Source organism: Octopus bimaculoides, chromosome 6 (assembly GCF_046866305.1).
Source record: "Octopus bimaculoides isolate indiv1 chromosome 6, ASM4686630v1, whole genome shotgun sequence".
NCBI lineage: Eukaryota > Metazoa > Mollusca > Cephalopoda > Octopoda > Octopodidae > Octopus > Octopus bimaculoides.
The window spans coordinates 62027628-62047627 of NC_142933.1; the positions used below are offsets into that span (position 1 = coordinate 62027628).

A 20000-nucleotide genomic window follows, 5' to 3' on the forward strand; every position below is an offset into this window, starting at 1 on the left:
TAAATTTTGTTGGTGAATTGATTTGTGAAGATGATGTTCTTAATATTGTTTATTCTTGTTACCATATGGAGCGTAGAAGTTTCTTAAGTTGGCACAGATAGCCATGCAAAAGTAAAATATATTGTAGGAGTGAGGTGGGAATCTCTTGATTGTCCTGATGCTGCCTGGAGACAGAATCAGGAGAAAGGAACATATATTTACGAGGTGGGGATATTTAGTGGAATTATCGACTAATCATGGACTGTGTCGGCAGTACAGATAATTTCTTTAAATAAAAATGAAGAAAAAGTTGTTATTGATGATGAAGTTGTCTTTTTTCTGTTGTTGTAGCAATTGTTGTTGTTTACCGTTAGCGAGTTGTCATCAAGGATGCCTTTGATCAATGACGTTTAAACCATGACAATTCCACCTTATTTGTAGACAATGAACCCAAGACTATCCAATATCACTTTCATGGATTAGTGTGTTGGAGTGTTGCGGGAGAGGAAATTCGTTACTATTTCTTACAGGTCGAGTTTAACTCGACTTGTTGTAATGTAAGTTGACAGAAGAAATGTAAGTCGATATACCATGAGTTGAATAGAAGGCTTTCACTAACCGACACATCTTACTGATTATCTTCATTAAAAGTAACCAGACAGGGTTCAAATACTTTACCTTTCACTTGTTAGCTTCACTTGTTAGTTAGTTGCTGGTGATGTAAAAGTTTTGACTGATCATACGATAGTTAATGAATAATTAAATCACATAGGCAAAATACGTAATGAATGGTCCTCAACTTCCGTAAATCCTACCCTCCAGAAAATATAAAAAGAAGGAATTCTTAGATAAAATAGTTTTATATAAACTATGTTTGAGAAAAAATACGATGACCTTGGTTTCTGGTCATACGTATACTCAATCAGTGGTAACCTCAAAGACAACATCAACTAATCTACAATAGTACTAGCTGAATTACTCGGTAATACCCGGAAAGCGGGTGTTATTTCCAGTTCCCGTCCCCATTACACTGTTTCATGTCCTATCCGGTTCCCTGTTCAGTTCCCGTTTAAATTACAAATAGATTTACAGATACACGTGACGTGAGATATATTTACAAATACTGCAAGTAAAACAGTTGAATCATAAAATTGATTGGATTGTAATGGTAAGGTAATATCAAAGTTGAATTGGTGGATGGTTGGAACGATGAGAGGATTGATGATGTGCGACTATGAAACAATTTATTGATAGTTGATTATTATCAATTTTGCAGAGCCTCTTGATATACTACATTTCTGGTCTTGCTCTCTGGAACATAAATAAACAAATGATTTGAATTGCCGGCTCTTGAGAATCCTACATACAGTTGGCTATGAGAAAAAGCAAGTTCAGAGGCTTATCTGTCGGGGATGGCATGGTCGGACATGGAATAAACAGAAATTTATATAAGACATTCTATTGTAAAAGTTGCCCGACAACGACGGGCTATTCGTCTATGGAAGAAAACGAAAGACATTATCTTTTGTTTTATTGTTTCACTACGTCGGTAAAGTTTTGATAAATCTTAATGCGGTGATTTGAAAACAAATATAAAAATACTTTACCTTTCACTTGTTAGCTTCACTTGTTAGTTAGTTGCTGGTGATGTAAAAGTTTTGACTGATCATACGATAGTTAATTCACTAAAACGTATGCGTTAACTGATAAGTAAAAATTCAGTAAACACATTCTCTCTCCACTGCTCTGTCCTTGTCTCTCTCTGTCTCTCACTTTTTCTGTCCCTGTCTCTTCCTGTCTCCTCCCCCTCCTTGATATCAGCCACTCTCATTATTCCACCACATTTCCCTCAACCTAACGCTTTTGCATCCTTCTAATTTCATCATATAATAGCCCCCCCCCCCCGTAGGGGACTCATTACAGATTTTTATTGAAATGGAATTAGACTATAATTGAACTGGATGTTAGTTTAACATGTATGCAAACTTTCGTGAAGATTGTTCGCTGGTTTAGGCAGTAAGATGGTAACAGACAAACAAATTGCCATTTATATATAAGATTAAGAAATTAAACACTCTCCAAACACCAACTTATGCATACTACTATTATACCTAACCGCCATTGTATTCTATATCTCATTAATTTTAAAGTTCCGAGTTATCACCCTTATTTGTCTTGAAGTAGTTACTGAGTTGCTTTTTTCCAAACTTTCAGAGTGTAATTTCAGTCAACTAAAATTACATGTCTCACTATATCAAGCATTCCAGCAGCCATTTTGCAATTAACTGTATTGCGTGGGCACCCGATATCGGAGGAATTTGCTTAATAAATGTATTTCTTAAAACTAAATGGAGTACAACTCAGCTAGTGTATAGTATATTTTGCTACTTAGAATATGTATATTATTGACATATCCGGTTTTCTTTTTCATTCATATTACAGGATGTTTGAAGTGTAAAATGGATTCTGTCATAAATGGCACTCTAAATTAGAACAAAGAAATTTAACTCAAATAACACTGAACTATATATTTTTTAAAACATAGGGTGTATTGCATTGGATAATGTAGCCACAGATATTCTGTTTGAATAAAACGGGTTGATAAAAAATGCAGAACTGCTCGATCATTGGTATTAATAATAGCATATCAAGTAAAAGATTCTGTCTAGATTGAGTTTTAGCGAGAACTGGATTGGACGACTGGTTATTGACGCTTTGGCGCAGCTATTTTGGTGATTGACAATTTGACACTGATGGCAGACAAACACACACACACACGCACACGCACACGCACACACACGCACACACACGCACACACATACACACACACGCACGCACGCATGCGCGCGCACACACACACAGAAACAAGCATACATACGCGCACTCAGAGTGACACAGACAAATATTAAACTGAATGGAAATTGTAATAAAATATTAATGACCAGCAGGGACGCGGTATTTCGTTATGCAACCATGATATACTATAAAATATATTAAACCTTTTTATAAGTCAATACCATGTTCTACTGTGTTAGCAGTGTGCTTCACATCACTTGTTCAGGTTATCTCTACAGATGTTCTATAGAAATTATAACCAGCACAGGTTTTTGTAACGATGTTTCGGAAACGAAACGTCAGATGTAAACAAAATGTGATCGAAGATAAAAAAAAGGTTAATGAGCATATATGCCTTACTTCGGGAGTTTTTTCCTTCATCAGCACCCATTTAACCCCTTAATCATCCAAGAAAACATTGCTTGGATAGCCACTAGATACAGCAGTGTAACATTATTGGATACACCAACTTTACACATTAAGCACATTCCTGGAAGTTGGTACGCAAATACTACTTGTAGACTTGCAGAGATGCGATACTTCGATATGTTACCATAATATAATATAGAGTATATTAAACGTTTTCTTCGATTTCATTGTTTGTTTACATCTGACGTTTCAGATACGAAACTTCGTAACAAAAATTATTGCTAGCTTTAATTTCTGTAGAGATAACTTTAACAAGTGATGTAAATTGCTCTGCCTATCACAGTAGGACAAAGTACTGACTTACAAAAATGTTTAATATACTTATGGTTGCATAAAGAAATACCGCGTCCCTACCGCTCATTAATAGGAGTAGATGTTTCCAATTCTTCTTGTATTTTAAAAATATTTGGAAAAATGAATTAGTCTAATTAGTGACTGAATTAACATTAATAAGATAGTTTTCAGTAACATAAAGCGCAATGTCACTAACTCTGGCTATATATTCCAACAGAATGTTTCATGTATGTCTAAGTAAAAAAATTCACTTGTTTGTATTCTATGTCTTGCATTCAGTTTATTTGTTTTCTTTTGTATTTCTATACATTTTGTTGCTCGTGGATTTGTATGGATATGAATTTATTTAAATTATATCTTTTCTTGTCAGCTTTGCATGTTTGTTTCTTTTCGATTTAATGGCGTGGCATAGATTTTTTTTATGAACCTTTATTGTTTATGAAAAGATTCTTTCCTGTCGTAATTCCGTTTCGATGATTTTTATAGTCTAATAATAAATATATAGGAAAATAAATGGAAATACAATTGGGTGGTTGTCAAAAGGGCATCATAAATCAGGTATAAAAATGTGAAATATGTATTGGTTTCTTTTGATTAAGCACAAGGTGCCATATTTTTAAAAGGGAGAGAAAAAGGTGACATTCATGCCTTTTCCGAAGGTATGAATTGAATTAGTTATACGGCAACATAATTGAAGTGAACTTGTTTCCATCCCGGAATTGAAATAAGAACACGTATATAACTTGGCTCACCAAGAACCTACCACAGTTGGAATGGAGTGCATCAATCAAATTCATTGAGAAAAATGTATTAAAACTGCACACAATTCATTCACATAATTCATTCAAATACATTTATTTTAATTCATTAAAAGAAAAAAATATCAAAAATAGTTATTGTAAGATAAATATCAAACTACATATAATATTTTAAATTTAAAAAAAAAATTTAGAAAATATTTTAAAATAATACGTTTTGAAAATTTGGAACCAAAATTTTGCTACAAGAGGAATATTAAACTAAACGAAATACACAATATAACAAACAAATTCTATGTGTTATTCATTTAAGGAAGATTACAAATCGCAGTTTATGTACGTTTTAATCTCTGTTCTGGAATTACAGAGAAGGCAATAAAGAAGCAAAACACATTAGGGAAATCAAGTGACGATCCGCTATCATTAAACCTGCATTCGACAACCGCTAACTGATCATACATTAATACACTATCCCAATTCTATGACAGCGATTGAGATGGGAGGTGGGAGATAGAAGGTAAAATAGTTGGACAGCTAAACAGCAGTAAGCTGGGGTGTTTGATTTATTGCCTTGTAACGATCATAATGTCTCTGGAGATTGCGTGATTTTTCTAGCTCTTCCATCAGCATAATTGATTACACACACACACACACACACACACACACACACACACACACACGCACACACACACACACACACTTATGTATGTATTTATGTATGTATGAGTGAAAGTGTGCATAGAGTTGGATAGACAGATACAAAAACAGATGGGTGCACACACTGATATAGTATGCATGAATATATAAATCCATACTCACCCTATGTGTGATCAGGTATGTAGAAATATGTACATATATACATATATGCATATGATGTTATATTTATGCGAAAATACTATACTAAAACTCACATGTATATATGAATAGATACGCGTAACGCATATACATACATACATCCATATGTGTGTATATGTATATGCATATATGTATATATATATATATATATATATATATATATATATATATATATATATATATATATATATATATATATATATATATATATATATATATATATATACATGTATATATATATGTGTATATATATATATATAGATATATGTATATATATATATATATATTTATATATATATATGTATGTATATATGTATATATGTATAGATATACACACATATATATATATGTGTGTGTGTGTGTGTGTATGTGAATATATACATACATATATATATACACATACAAACATATATATATATATATATATATATATATATATATATATATATATATATATATATATATATATATATATATATATATATAGGCATTTGTACAATCAAAATGTGCATATTTCCTCATATAGTTATATAGTTATATAGACAATATCCACATATATTTGCCGAAACGGACATATGGATACAACCGAGCTCACGCGTGTATATTTATGTATGCGTGTGTATATATGCATGTATTTGTATGTATGTATGTATGTATGTAGGTATGTAGGTATGTATGTATTGTGTTTGTATGTATGTATGCTAGGGTTTCAAATTACGAGACTAAAGAGCTGGAATGATTAATTCTATAGGGCGTTACAATTTTTGTAACAAATAGTCGACACCCAATTGAGAGAAATACGATATCCACAACACATATTCATTTGAAATAGTTTCCTTTGATCATGACTAAGATCAACTATGGCATCAAATCACACAAAGTCTTATAAGAAGAATACTGACAGACGACAGTTGCTGTTGGTCGTAACCATGGGAAGTCTTTTTACAGGCCAAAGGCCCCATGGTTTCATAACCTCTCGTCAATACCGAGCTCTGTCCAACGTAAAGATATTTAACACCTCGTTTTCCCGGTCCACTTCGCTATAAATCAAAACTAAGGCGTGAGCGGTAACTTTAAACTGTGTATCATTTGGGTAACTATTTAAAGCTGAATGAAATAAATTCTATCTTCAGTGGGAACATTGTATATGTGCTATGGGTCTCACTGAGTTTCATTCCCTCTACTGTACTGCATATTGTTTATTCATACTATTTCCTGAAATTAATATTAGTTTAAAATTTCTACAGAATGTCAGCAAGTTCGAGTGAAGAGGTAAGTTGATTACATAGACTCCTGTGTTCAACTTGATACTTATTTTATCGACCCTGAAAAGATGAAGGGCAAAGTGGACCTCAGCGGAATTTGAACTCAGAACGTTACGACGGTCGAAATGCTTAAGTATTTTTCCCGGCCTATTAACAATTCTGGCAGCTCGCTGCCATATCCTGATGTTGATAAGGAAATATTAAAAAAAAATTAATTTAGAAAATTTCAGCTAATTGGTGATACGAATGTATGTTGTCCGAAATGTGTGTGTGTGTGTGTGTGTGTATGTGTGTGTGTGTGTGTGTGTGTGTGTGTGTGTGTGCGCGCGTGCGTGTGGGTGTATGTGTGTCGTGGATATATATATATGTATGTATGTATATAATGATGTTACACGAAGGTTAACAATGACTTTGAAGTATGTACTTGCTCGTCTTCATCTGATTGTATGACGAAAGCCAACGAACTTCGTCGTCACTCTCTTTTACTCTCTTTTACTTGTTTCAGTCATTTGACTGCGGCCATGCTGGAGCACTGCCTTTTCTCGAGCAAATCGACCCCAGGACTTATTCTTTGTAAGCCAAGTATTTATTCTATCTGCCTATTTGCCGAGCCACTAGGTTACGGGGACGTAAACACACCACCATCGGTTGGTGTGTTTAGGGGTGTGTTTAGGGGTAACAAACACAGACACACACATATATATATATATATACATATATACGACGAGCTTCTTTCAGTTTCCGTCTACCAGATCCACTCACAAGGCTTTGGTCGGCCCGAGGCTATAGTAGAAGACACCTGCACAAGGTGCCACGCAGTGGGAATGAACCCGGAATCACGTGGTTGGCAAGCAAACTACTTACCACACAGCCACTCCTGTCAACATTTTCCTGGTAAAACTTTTATAAATATGTAATCTACTAAAGTTATTGAGTACTACTTCAGTTTAGTGTTAGTTGTTTTTAATCCATAAATTGACATAACAATAAATATTGATACGTGTGTGTGTGTGCGTGCGTGCGTGTGCGAATGTGTGTGTGCACGCTAATTCGTTTGTGTGTGGTTGTGTATGCGGGTGTGTATTTATATACAAATATATATACTGTTGTATGCATTTTTCAAATAGGCTTCATTTTCTCTTTGTATCATGTGATAGTTCAAGTGTGTCCTGGAAAATCACGTGGTGAGAAGCTCGACATACTGGAAAAGTAATACAGTTTAGCTGCTGCGTGGTTACGAAGCTCGTTTTGCAATCACGTGGTTTCCAGTTCTCTCCCACTGCCTTCTACTTCATCTCCGGAGCGACTTATGAGAGAATTTGTTTGATTTGATTGACGGAGACTCTGTGGAAGCACGTCTTTATTGCATAGTTATTGCAGCCGGCATTTCACATCTAGTTATTCGAATTGCATGTTCCCGGTCATCAGACAGTATACGAAGTCCCGGATATGTGAAATTCGAATATCGGGATACGGAGTAGCAGCTGCCATAAGCAAAAGCATCTCAAAGCCTTAGTACTGACTTCGGTTTTGATATCACTTGTACCTACGTTCACTACAAATACACGCACGCACGCGCGCGCGAATGCATACACTTTCACACCGACACTCATATCCATGTAGTCGGTTCAACAGAAAAATTAAGATCATAAATCAATATAGTATTGAATAATATTAACACGTAAAGTTTATTTGTATTCGTATTGAAGTTGTATGCTCCACTGCACTATGCACTGTTGGCACTCCGTCGCTTACGACGATGAGGGTTCCAGGTGATCCGATCAACGGAACAGCCTGCTCGTGAAATTAACGTCCAAGTGGCTGAGCACTCCACAGACACGTGTACGCTTAACGTATTCAGCGTGACACAGAGTGACAAAGTTGGCCCTTTGAATTAGTCACAACAGAAACAGGAAGTAAGAGTGAGAGAAAGTTGTGGTGAAAGAGTACAGAAGGGTTCGCCACCATCTCCTGCTGGAGCCACGTGGTGTTTTCGCTCAATAAACACTCACAACGCTCGGTCTGGGAATCGAAACCGCGATCCTATTACCGCGTGTCCGCTGCCCTAACCATTGGGCCATTGTGCCTCCACACTGTATGCTCCAATAGGCATCTCTTTAAAGACCGTATATTGAATTTACTTTCCCTGAAGACAGTTGTGTAACTCACAATGCGTGTAGAATGGACGGTGCTATGGATGTGTTCCCTCAATAAACTAAAGAGAACTGAAATTACAGAAATACCTTTTTCAAATTCCGCCAAGGTCGATTTAGCCCTTCATCCTCTCGGATGAGCAATGGGGTCGATGTAATACACTTAAACCCTTCACTGAACTTGCTGACCTTGTGCCAAAATTTGATATCGATATTACATACATACCTCAGTATTATAAGATTTTGTATGAAGGTCCGTTTTGCTTTCTATTCTTCCTCTGTCGAAATAATACGAATCAATCAATAAAAAAAATACTGTGGTCATGTAATTGAATTGGTTTGAGACTCAGTATGGCCTCACCCTAAAGACTAAAATCAGTAATAAAAGAATAAAAAGATTTTGGGATATCTTCCGATGATTTATGATTAGAGATTCAAATTATTTTCACTCTTAAAAAGAGTCTTTCGATGCAAGGACCATATCAGAATAATTATTTCTGACAGAACACAAGGTTCACAAATGTTGGAGTTGGGAACAGCCACTTCATTTAACCCTAATATTTTACTGGTATTTATTTTATCGCCCATCTCTTCACTAGGAATGATAATTAGCGAGGTCGCATGATGGGAATTAAAATTGGAACGGAAAGGGAAGTAAAGAGAAAGTATTTTGGTTGAGGCTCCACGAAATAAAGCAACTTTATTGTTCTTCCCAATAAACTCAGTGTTTTTACCTATTTTGTCACGTTTCTTTCACTAGTTGTTTGCAAGAAGATTAAATTCTGTATGTAAAAGTTATATGCTAGTATATTACTAATCCATAACACATGGGGAAGTAAGACAGGACATAGAGAAATAGGATTACATTTATTACCTATATTCCATCCAAATTCATCATTTACGGAAGCTGCTTGTGAGCAACAGTGTCTTTCAATATTCGGATATCTTAGAAGCGTCAGTTTATTCTGAATTTATAGCTTACACTCTTTCTTTATGCCACGATCTGAATGAGCGGGCTGGTATAGTCTCCGACTCCCCACCCCATGTTGCAAATTACACCGGACGAAATGATAGCCATAACAAGTAAAACCCTGGCCAGATCAGATATTTCTTCTCTGTTCATTTCGGTTCCGTATTGTTCTGCATATCAGAACGTCTACTGATTATCCCAGTTACATATTATTTCGCAAGTCCTTCTCTCAAGGAATGCTTGATCAATATAATAGAGAAATTATGTAAAGGGAACCTTGTCGAATTGAAACTTCAACCCGGTTTTGTTTCCCTGTTTCATCTGTAAAATATATTTTGTGAACCCCAACACATCCTCATTAACACACATACAAAAATATATGCTTGCCAAGAAATTTAATAGTTTGCTTTTCAGGCATATTGTTCGAGTTTGATATCGTTGCACGACACTCTCAGTAAGTCTTTTTTACGTTCAGCATGCACACGCGTGCTCACATATATTTTTAGGTACATCCAATAGCTCCTATGATGCACTATTGAATTAGAGAAAAATACGTTCCTTTACTAAAACATTAAATCAGTTAATTACAATTTTATGTTCTACAGTTATCTAACCCATATACAGTTGCTTGAATATCTAGTCTTCTAGAATAGAATCTCCGCCTTTTCTGATTCACAAACAAGTGAACCAATTCTGTTTCCTAACAAGTAACTACAGCATCTATAGCACTGTATCCTATGAAATCTTAAATCTCTTCGGCTCTTATAGGTTGCTTTTGGGAAAGTATGCAAAAGAGTTTGTTGTTGCAACAGAATCAGGATAAAGACAAGTTCATAATTTACGAACTGATTGTTACTGCGACCCACTTATACAAATTAGTGAAGCCTGAATGCTTTACTGATAGAACACAGAAAGGGTGATACTTCACCTTTCGCAAACGTTGGCAAGACCATGATACAAATAACTAAATCCGTCATCGGACCAAACTCAACAGGATTAAAGCTGGGAGTCGTATCACTAGCTACGCCAAAGTATGTTGGATAAGTGAATACCGAAGATGATTATGTACTAAGAACTGCAAGAAGGAACACATCTAGTGAATGGTCTGAGGCAACGGTACAAGGATCAATTAAAGTGAACATTGAAAACTTGAATATTGAGATTATTTTGTGGACAGTTGGTTCGCTCCGGAGGACAAAATATCGCGCTGGACGCAATTTCTTTAAAAGTAACTGAAGTAAAAGACAGAAGACTAAGCAATAAGCAAGGAAATGGATATGTAATGATGAATCTTAGATATAGCTATACGCGGATTCTCTTGTTTACGTTATCAGTAGCCATTTTAAAACACAAAGATAAACTCAATGTCACTAATGATGATGCTGGTATATACGTGTGCGGGCACGCGTCTGTACTTTAGTTGTGTGTGAGTGTGCTTGTGTAAATGTATATAAATGCAATCATATGTGTATATTTGTGAGTATAGTGTAAAGTTAATTACAAAAACATATGGTGGTTCGGTGATACCACAATGCCTATGTCTTCATATATAATACCCAACACCACACTCTACAAAGATATCACTATATTCAAGTTTGATAAGGTTATATCATTCTATACGGAGTATGTTGAAAGTATAAAAGGATAGAGTTTCTGATACCCATTAATGGCTTTTTCCGAGAATCTACAAAGCGTTGTTTTATAACATGACTAGAAATCATTCAAATAAAATCTTAGAGAAAAGTAACATGAGAAGTAAATTGATAGGATAGATGTACAAACATTATTCTATTCGGATATATCGTAACAGTACTCAAACGATTTCGTCACAGTCCTGTATATCTCTTGTAAGGTATAAAAAGTAGCATTTTGGTGCTTACTATACAGAACAAACCACTCCAGAAATTCTTTTTAATCAGGTGCAGAGCTTAATATGTTACCTTTATGATTGATCACTTACGACGAAATCTTGAAATGATAACAATAAATACTGACTATCAGTTGTCATTGAAGGGAAGTATTTTCGTATTTACGTATGGGTCAATGACTGATCACATAACTATGCATTTATATGAGATGCATTCCAGATGTCTTGAGTCTTTTTTAGGAGTTATAATTGTCCTCGATTATTGTAATTTCACTATATCACTACTATACATCTAATAAGCTGAACTGCAAAATTTTGTTTTTCCAGATTGAAGGAGACAGCTGTAACAGCATTTTGAACACACTCTGGTAAACACTCTTTGTCACAGCTGTCTAGTTCTCAGAATGCAGTCATGACGTGAAGAAAATTTGGAAGCTCGTTATGCAATAACATTTTCTATTAAACTAGGCAAAAATGTTCATAAAACTTATGAAATGTTCCAGACAGATTATGGATTAACTTGTATAAGCTGAGCACTTGTTTTTCACTGGTACAAGAGGCCAAGCAAAGCAAGTCCACCGGGAAGCCCCATGTTGATCCCATTTTTTCGATAACAAGGCGTCGTCAACATCCACTGTACTCTCTCTGGTTAACAAAAAGTACTTTGTGGAGTTTTTGAGGGAGTTCAGGAAGAGATTTTCTCGCCAAAGGCCTGAGTACCAGCACCAGGACAGTAACCAACTACTTGACAGAGACGGCTATCTAAACTATCACTCGCTCTCCCTACAGTCCAGACCTTGTGCCCTGCGACTTTTGCTTGTTCCCCAAGTTGAAGAAGATGAAGGAGGCTGTGACGAGGGTCTTGGGCACCTTCACGCTGGAGGAGTTAAAAGGGCCTTCATGACCTAGCTGGAGCACAACAATTAGTGCATTGAAGTCTGAGGATACCAATTTGAAGATTAGAGTTCTGTGCTTCGAAATTACTAATTGTCTCTCCTGAAAAGTCTTAAAACTTCTGGAATGCACACATACATATATTACATACATACTCGCATATTTGTATGCATATATATGTGTGCGCGCGCTCATATATATACGCATGAGACTGTCAATGTATGTATGTATATGTTTATACATGTTTATATATATTTACATATAAAGATATATTTATTTGTATACTTACATACACAGACATACAACTGTTAAAAGAGTAAAATGAAAAAGAAATAAGTAAAAAGTTTCGATGCTTTTTCAAAAAATTAATACAACAATTGACTTTGAGCTGCGTTGGAAATTTATCAGTGACCTAATCACAGAAGAGCGATGAAGACTTCATAATACACTGTATTTAAAGTAATGAATTAAAACATATATGTAATGGTTGTTTTCTTTAAGTAAATATCTGTAATGACTCTTACATGATATAATAAAAAAATTATATGGTATGCTATAACCACACAGATGATATTGTATGTTGTATGTATGCATATATATCTACATATATGTGTGTGCGTGTGTATGTATGTATGTGTGTGTGTGTGTGTGTGTGTGTGTGTGTGTGTATCTATGTATGTATATGCAGACGTACATACACGTGAAGGCGCATGGCTCAGTGGTTAGATCGTGGAACTTACGACCGTGAGGTTGTGAGTTCGATTTCCGGACTGAACTGCGTGTTGTGTTCTTGAACAAGACACTGTATTTCACGTTGCTCCAGTTCACTGTTGTAGAAATGAGTTGAGACGTCACTGGTGCCAAGCTGTGTCGGCCTTTCCCTTTCCCTTGGATAATATCGGAGGCGTAGAGAGGGGAGGCTGGTATGCATGGGCGACTGCTGGTCTTCCACAAACAACCTTGTTCAGACTTGTGCCTCGGAGGGTAGCTTTCTAGATGCAATCCCATGGTCATTCGTGACCGAAGGAGGTCTCCGACATACACGTAGAATTATGTGTGTCTATAGTATACAAATTATAATAAATCCACATTATTATATAGACAATAGATAATGTGTATGTGTGTGTATAGGGCATTTTTGATATCTCTATACATGCAATATAAGAAATATGTTGTTGCGAATTATGATGGTTGCGATTGAACGCAATAATTTCTTAGTCTGATCCTTATTAAAATTTGGATAATTTTTATGCAGAAGTTATTCGATGTGCACATGTGAGGGATTATGAAACTGTGAGGTATCTATACATGTATTTAAAAAATAATTATTTACGAGTATATGGGAATGAGTGTCAACCGCAAATTATAGTGATTCTCCCGAACTCTACTGTTCTCTCTTTAGCATTTATAAAATATTGACTTGATCTACATCTCAAAAGCTCTATATTTGCAGGATGGAGTAAAATCAGTGATATTTATATTGGTCATATTGGTTATGTTGGTTAAATATTGATTTCTACATTGTTACAATGTTATATATTATGGAATAGCAGCAGTAGATTAAATCAACCCAAGTTCTTGGTTGGCACTTATTTTATCGAGCCTCGGAAAGATGCAAAGCTAAACTAAACTAATTCTGAACGTTAAAATGCATTACTAAATTCTATCTCTTGTAAGATATTCGACCATGCGATCCCTGCTACTCATCTTCATTGCTATATGAACAAAAACACATAGTCACACAATAGGAAGCGGCACAGTCGATTACATCAATATCAGTGTTTGACTGATTTTCATTCTAATGAAACTAGAAACGTAAAGTATTAAGCTGCTCCGAGCTAGATTTCAACTTACTGCTATGTATTTAAATTTCACCCCGCAAAACATTTTGCCCAGTTCTCTACTAACTCTGCCAATCACCCCCAAAGTCCAACCCTGAAGTATACATCCTGTTCTCCTTGTTCTCCACTTTTTCTATTTTTTCTACAGCTTATTCCAGCCATCACCTTTTTATAGCAGCTAGAAAATGCAGTCAAAAATTTATCACAAGAAATCGATAGTTTCTTTTTTATGATTGAATAAACCTGTTACCTAGTTAATTTGAAATATTTCATACCGAATCATATGACATGTCATAAAACCACATGACCCTTCTATTTTCACCATACCATTCCAGACCGACCTCTGTTCTCCACATTATACTGCTACAGGAGTGACTTAACCTGTTCACTTTATTACTAAGTTTTCTCTTTTTTTTTTCAGTTGGATTAAGCAAATTTTGTCCAAGTCATTTTAGAATTTGACATTCACATATTTTAGAACCCTGTTTAATGCAGTAATGGTGATATTTTAATTATCAATATATGTAATGCATTTTTCTGCGTTTTGTTTTATTTTTATTCTAAAAGTATCAGACGTTATTTTTTCCCGCCAAAACTGATGCCGCGTGGGTAAAATCCTTTACGTGGGAGGTGACGCCACCTTTTCAACTCATGCTCGAACATTCTCGCACTGGTAGGCCGCGTTAGTTTCGGGCTGTTACGCCTAGAGTACAAAAGTGTAGTATGCTCTCGTCGGAGTTTCGTTTTCACTGAACGCATTGAGTAGAGATATTGCATCAAATTTTGTCAAAAGATTTGTGATACTAAAGCTCAAACTATGTAGAAGATTCAACAGACTTTTGGCAATGATGCTATGGCTAAATTTCAGATCAAGGAGTGGTACAGCCGCTTCAAACATAGCTGCACCTCAGTGGAGAGAGAGGAGCATTCAGGTTGCCATCTAGACTTGATCCTTTGGTGATAGTATCCCAAACTTTCTTAAACCACAGCCCACCATCCTCTTTCTAGAATTAAAAAAAAAAGGAATATCGTGCACAATGTAGTACTTGGGTAATGGGACGAGCTTGATTGAACGTCTTTGAGCATAGATATACATTATCAGGGTTGAACTTTATCTCTGAAGATAATCAACGAGTGTAATCAACGAGAATTATAATTTCACCCAATAATGTTAGCATTCACATCTGTTCTACTTTTCATCCATTGCTGGTTTAAAGTCTCAGTAACCACTGCCAAATTGTCTATGCTGGTTGTAGGCCTAACCGTCCTAAATGGACAGGCGTGTTGAATAGGATATTCTCGAGGTCACGTGATTAACCATGGTCATCAGCACCTAGAGAGAATTTAAACTTACAACACAGAGAGACCCAGAACAAGTATAACAAGGCATTCAGTCCGATGCTCTAACAACTTTACCGTTTTGCTGACCTAATAATATAGAAAGAGAAAGCCCCGATAAAGATGTTGTGATCATGTATCTAAGCAAAAGTATTTTATACTTTCTCATACCATGTAAAAGTTCAACCCATTGTAATGTGTTCTAATTAGAGATTTCAGATATGAATTTATGAATTCTCCATCAGTTTTGATGACCTCGCAACAAAAGATGTACGAAGGAACAAATCCCTTTGGCGATTTCCTTTTATTGTTGCTGGGAAGACCTATGATCAAAGCCAGTGACGTCAAAGCTTTCGATTATAAATAACACAGATAGGACTGCACATTCTAATGTGTTGTCTATTCAAGACGATATGATGTACCTTAAGGGGATATGTGGTTGCTATTTCTAGCTGAGCAATTGCCACACAGAGCCACCCTGAACACGTTAACTAAAACTCACGAGAATTTGAATGATAGCGTTACTTCAGCTAGTTAACAACATAACAAAGAAGGATAATTTCCTGGAACAGCTGTGGCTTAAAGTGAATTTTTTTAAATCATCAATATCAATATCATTTAATGTAGAAACTTGATACCTGCTGTCAATTACCGTCTATGTCATGGAAATACAAATTTTCGATAAAAAAAAAAGACATTTAAGAGACTGTCGCAGCAAGCTGGCTCAATAGGGTACCCGTTAAAAGACCGAAAAAAATATGGCTTGTTTACTGTAGTTGATAATACTGAATACTCCCATACAATTATTAACCAATTTGGATTTCACAGTTGTTTCCCTTCCATTTCCTGACAAGAATTATCATCAAACATAACACTTGAAACTTTAATTGATTAAAAATATTATATTTAGCTCACTACATGATATTAGTTCACACTTAGCTATATATTCATTCTTCACGCAAAAGGCATAACGAAATATATAACCGTTATACTTATGACAACCCTGAAAAGGAAACTAGTGACTTTCAGCGCCGAAAAAAATTATACGGTGAAGTTCATGAGTTTGTGTAAGTTCGTATACAGGAGGAAGAATGGGGATTTGATACTTCGGGCCTATACTTTTATGTCGTGAACTCTGGCTCATAATAACACCTAATATTTTATGAGTTGCTGCTTTTCTAACCAAACCTGTGATCGACGGCGTTACGGGGGTTTCTTTCCCTTCGTTTTTCTTTTCTACAGGAAGGGTGTGTATAGCGCTACATTATCTATGGCGACATTTTTATGACCTTAAAACGGGAATGGTCCACAAACTCTTTGGTTTTGCCATACACTGAAGAGTAAATGAAAGACGTATTTGCATACTTCGCGGAAATTTAAAGAGAAATGCTTTTAAAGATAAACATTTAGGGAAAATGTAGCAAACTATCGTTACCTTGTTTCAACAATTATACTTGTCTATAACAAAATCGTTACTATCACGTCTTTTTCTAACATCTGTTACTAGCCTTAATATGGATTTGTGAAGCTTTGAAGGGTAAATTTTAAAAACATGAGGCACAACAACTTAGTTTTGGTGACTTCTCATTTGAAGACCAAGAACTACTAAACTAAAGTATGAATTAGTTACGAGAGGAATAGCTGTGCCCACAACCATTGCATTACAAATATGTGTGTGTGTGTGTGTGTGTGTGTGTGTGTGTGTGTGTGTGTGTGTGTGTGTGTGTGTGTGTGTGTGCGCGTGTGCGTGCGTGTGTTCGTGTGTGTGTGTGTGTATGTGTGTGTGTGTGTGTGTGTGTGTGTGTACAGGTAGTGAGCAGGCAGAATCATTAGCGCACCGGGCAAAATGTTTAGCGACCTTTCGTCTCATTCCGATGAGAGCGATTTTTTCTTTCATCCTCTTTCGGGGTCGATAAAATAAGTATCAGTCAAGCATTGAGCTTTATATAATTGACTTACCCTATCCCTTAGCCTTGTGCCTAATTTATATATATATATATATATATATATATATATATATATATATATATCTTACAATATGAGCCGGATATACCCGACAACATTACCCTTTAACAGAAGGGTCTGCATCCCTAGACATACTTATGACCACATGGAAGCACAATTCACTATAGCTAGGACAAAACTTAGACAGATTTTAGAATTATACGCTAAGAGAGAGACAGAATAAGACAGAGGCCCAACAACTTGGGAATATACCCGCATGTGACCTACACAAGCTCATGCAGCGCACGAGGAACGGAGTAGTGATATGCCTTCCCACAGATAAGTCCGGCAGGATGTCAATAGACAGCTTACCGAACTATATCCAGGCAATGCAACCTCACATCGCCAATATGAAAGTAACAACCTTTACAGGCGCATGAGGAGAGAGAAAAGGTCCTCAACGCCCACATGATGATGTGGACAATTGTTCTTGGGACCCAGAAACGCACAGCCAACAATTTCCAAGCCTGGAACAACGATATCCCGAGGCTGTATGGGCTTCGTAAGGACCACAATGTAACTACTGGTCCTGTAGTGGGACCACCAACAAGACCAGTCTGTGAAGCGAATGTCGCTAGCAACTACAGGATTTCCTACTTCCTCTCAATGATCATACGCCCCATAATCCGGATCTCACTTGATGTTGGTGACAGCACGGAAGATCTCAGCAGGATCAACGATTGTAACAACACCTGTGACCTGACAGGGTGTATAGTGGGTAGTATGGATGTGGTATCACTATACCCATCTATCGACGTGGATTTTGTGGTGGTAAAGTGCGTGGAGATGATCAACGAGAGCGAAGTGGAGTTCCGCAATGTCAACACAGAAGAACAGGGCCTTCTACTTAGATTGACATATGTCGATGTATATCTAGATAAACACGACCTCAGAGGTTTCTGCCCTAGTAGACGTTTAAGAGGTAGACCACCCACAATTACCTCTATGGCTAGGAAGACCGCTATAGAGAGATGGAGCGGATGGACCAGAGCCATACGGACCCCCGCTACTATGCATCAGGTAAAGAAAATGATCGCACATGCGCTAGGAGCTAGTATAAGAGTTACCTTAAAAGGCCACACATTTAAGTTTAACAACAAAATATACGCCCAGGACAAGGGGGCAGCCAACGGTGTAAGCATCGCCGGTGATGTGGCCAATCTCTTCATGGTATGGTGGGACAGAAGGCTTAAGGAACGCCTGACACAGAACTCCATACTCGTGAATATGTACTCTCGATATGTCGATGATATCAACGTAGTGGTAAAGACACCCCCACAAAAGAGTACTCTTGAAATAGAAATACAAACTAATACTATGGAGAGCATCCAGCAAATAGCTAACTTCATCCACCAGAGTATTAAGGTTACGATAGACTACCCTACTAAACACCCTAACCATAGATTACCTGTACTAGAAACTGAGAATAATAAAACCCGAATCCTCCATTCACACTATACAAAACCTATGGCCTCCAAATACCTGATCCACCGGAACTCGGCTATTGCGGACAATGTCCAATTCAATATATTGATGGCAGACCTCGTCAGAGTAATGCGAAATGTGTCCTGCATGTGCAACCCTACAGAATTAAAGAGCCATATACAACATTTCGTTCACCGCATGCAGTTCTCAGGTTACAGCCATAAAGAAAGGATCAGGGTATACAAAGGAGCTATGAAGAAATTTGAAACCATCAAACGTAACGATAGGAATGGGATTTTCCTACTCTATAGGAGCAAATCATGGAACACCATTGAAAGGATTAAGAAGAAAATAGGGAAGGCTAACTCATGGTATGATAGTCACAAATACCAGAGCATCATGGTCGTCGACACCACACTCAGAGGCGAACTGGCGTACCGGTTAAAGAAGGGCCCTAGACAAACTTAAGCTAAGAATTAAGGTTGTTAAAAGGCCAGGCAACCCTATCAAATCCCTTATCAGTAGAACATACCCTTTTAGTAGAACTCCCTGCACTGATAGGAACTGTATTGTATGTAGATTTAGCCCACAAATAAACTGTAAAACCAGAAATTTGGTCTATAGTATAAGATGTACAAAGGGAGGATGCAGTAACAAGACAACGACGTAAGTAGGTGAAACAGCACGGGCATAAGGGAGCGGGTAAATGAACATTGGAGGGAACTTAAGGAAGGGAAGAGCTCATCAGATCTGTACCAGCACGCTGAGCAAGAACACGGAGGCTTACTCAACAACATAGAAATTAAAAACTTATCCACACATAGCAGTGACGCAGCACTTAGACAAATTACAGAAGCCTCACACATAATAGAAGATAAACCTAACCCCATAAACCAATAACAATATGAACAAAATATAATACAATGCATAGATAAACAAAAGGAAATAAATAGTACATACGTTAACAAACTTAAATTAGCCAAAAATGTTTATCATTATTAATAAATTATAGGGTAGCAAAAAAAATTTCAGAAATGTTATTTACAACCAGTGGTCTAGCGAGAGTAAAAATCAGTCAATAGACTATGTATTA

The 20000-nt window shown here is 36.5% G+C and overlaps 1 long non-coding RNA gene across 2 annotated transcripts in view; it reads right to left on the bottom strand.

Moving 5' to 3' along the window:
* LOC149135151 (uncharacterized) overlaps positions 1–20000 on the bottom strand; it is an 82659-nt gene that overhangs the window by 26635 nt on the left and 36024 nt on the right. The window contains exons 2-3 of one of the 2 annotated variants that reach the window (XR_016242291.1): positions 8795–8846; positions 3812–4024 (exon numbers count right to left, since the gene is read on the bottom strand). The exons of the other annotated variant lie outside the window; for it this stretch is intronic. This is a non-coding gene — a long non-coding RNA (uncharacterized LOC149135151). Of the gene's footprint in view, positions 1–3811; positions 4025–8794; positions 8847–20000 lie in introns of those variants that run through there. 2 annotated transcript variants of the gene reach the window in all.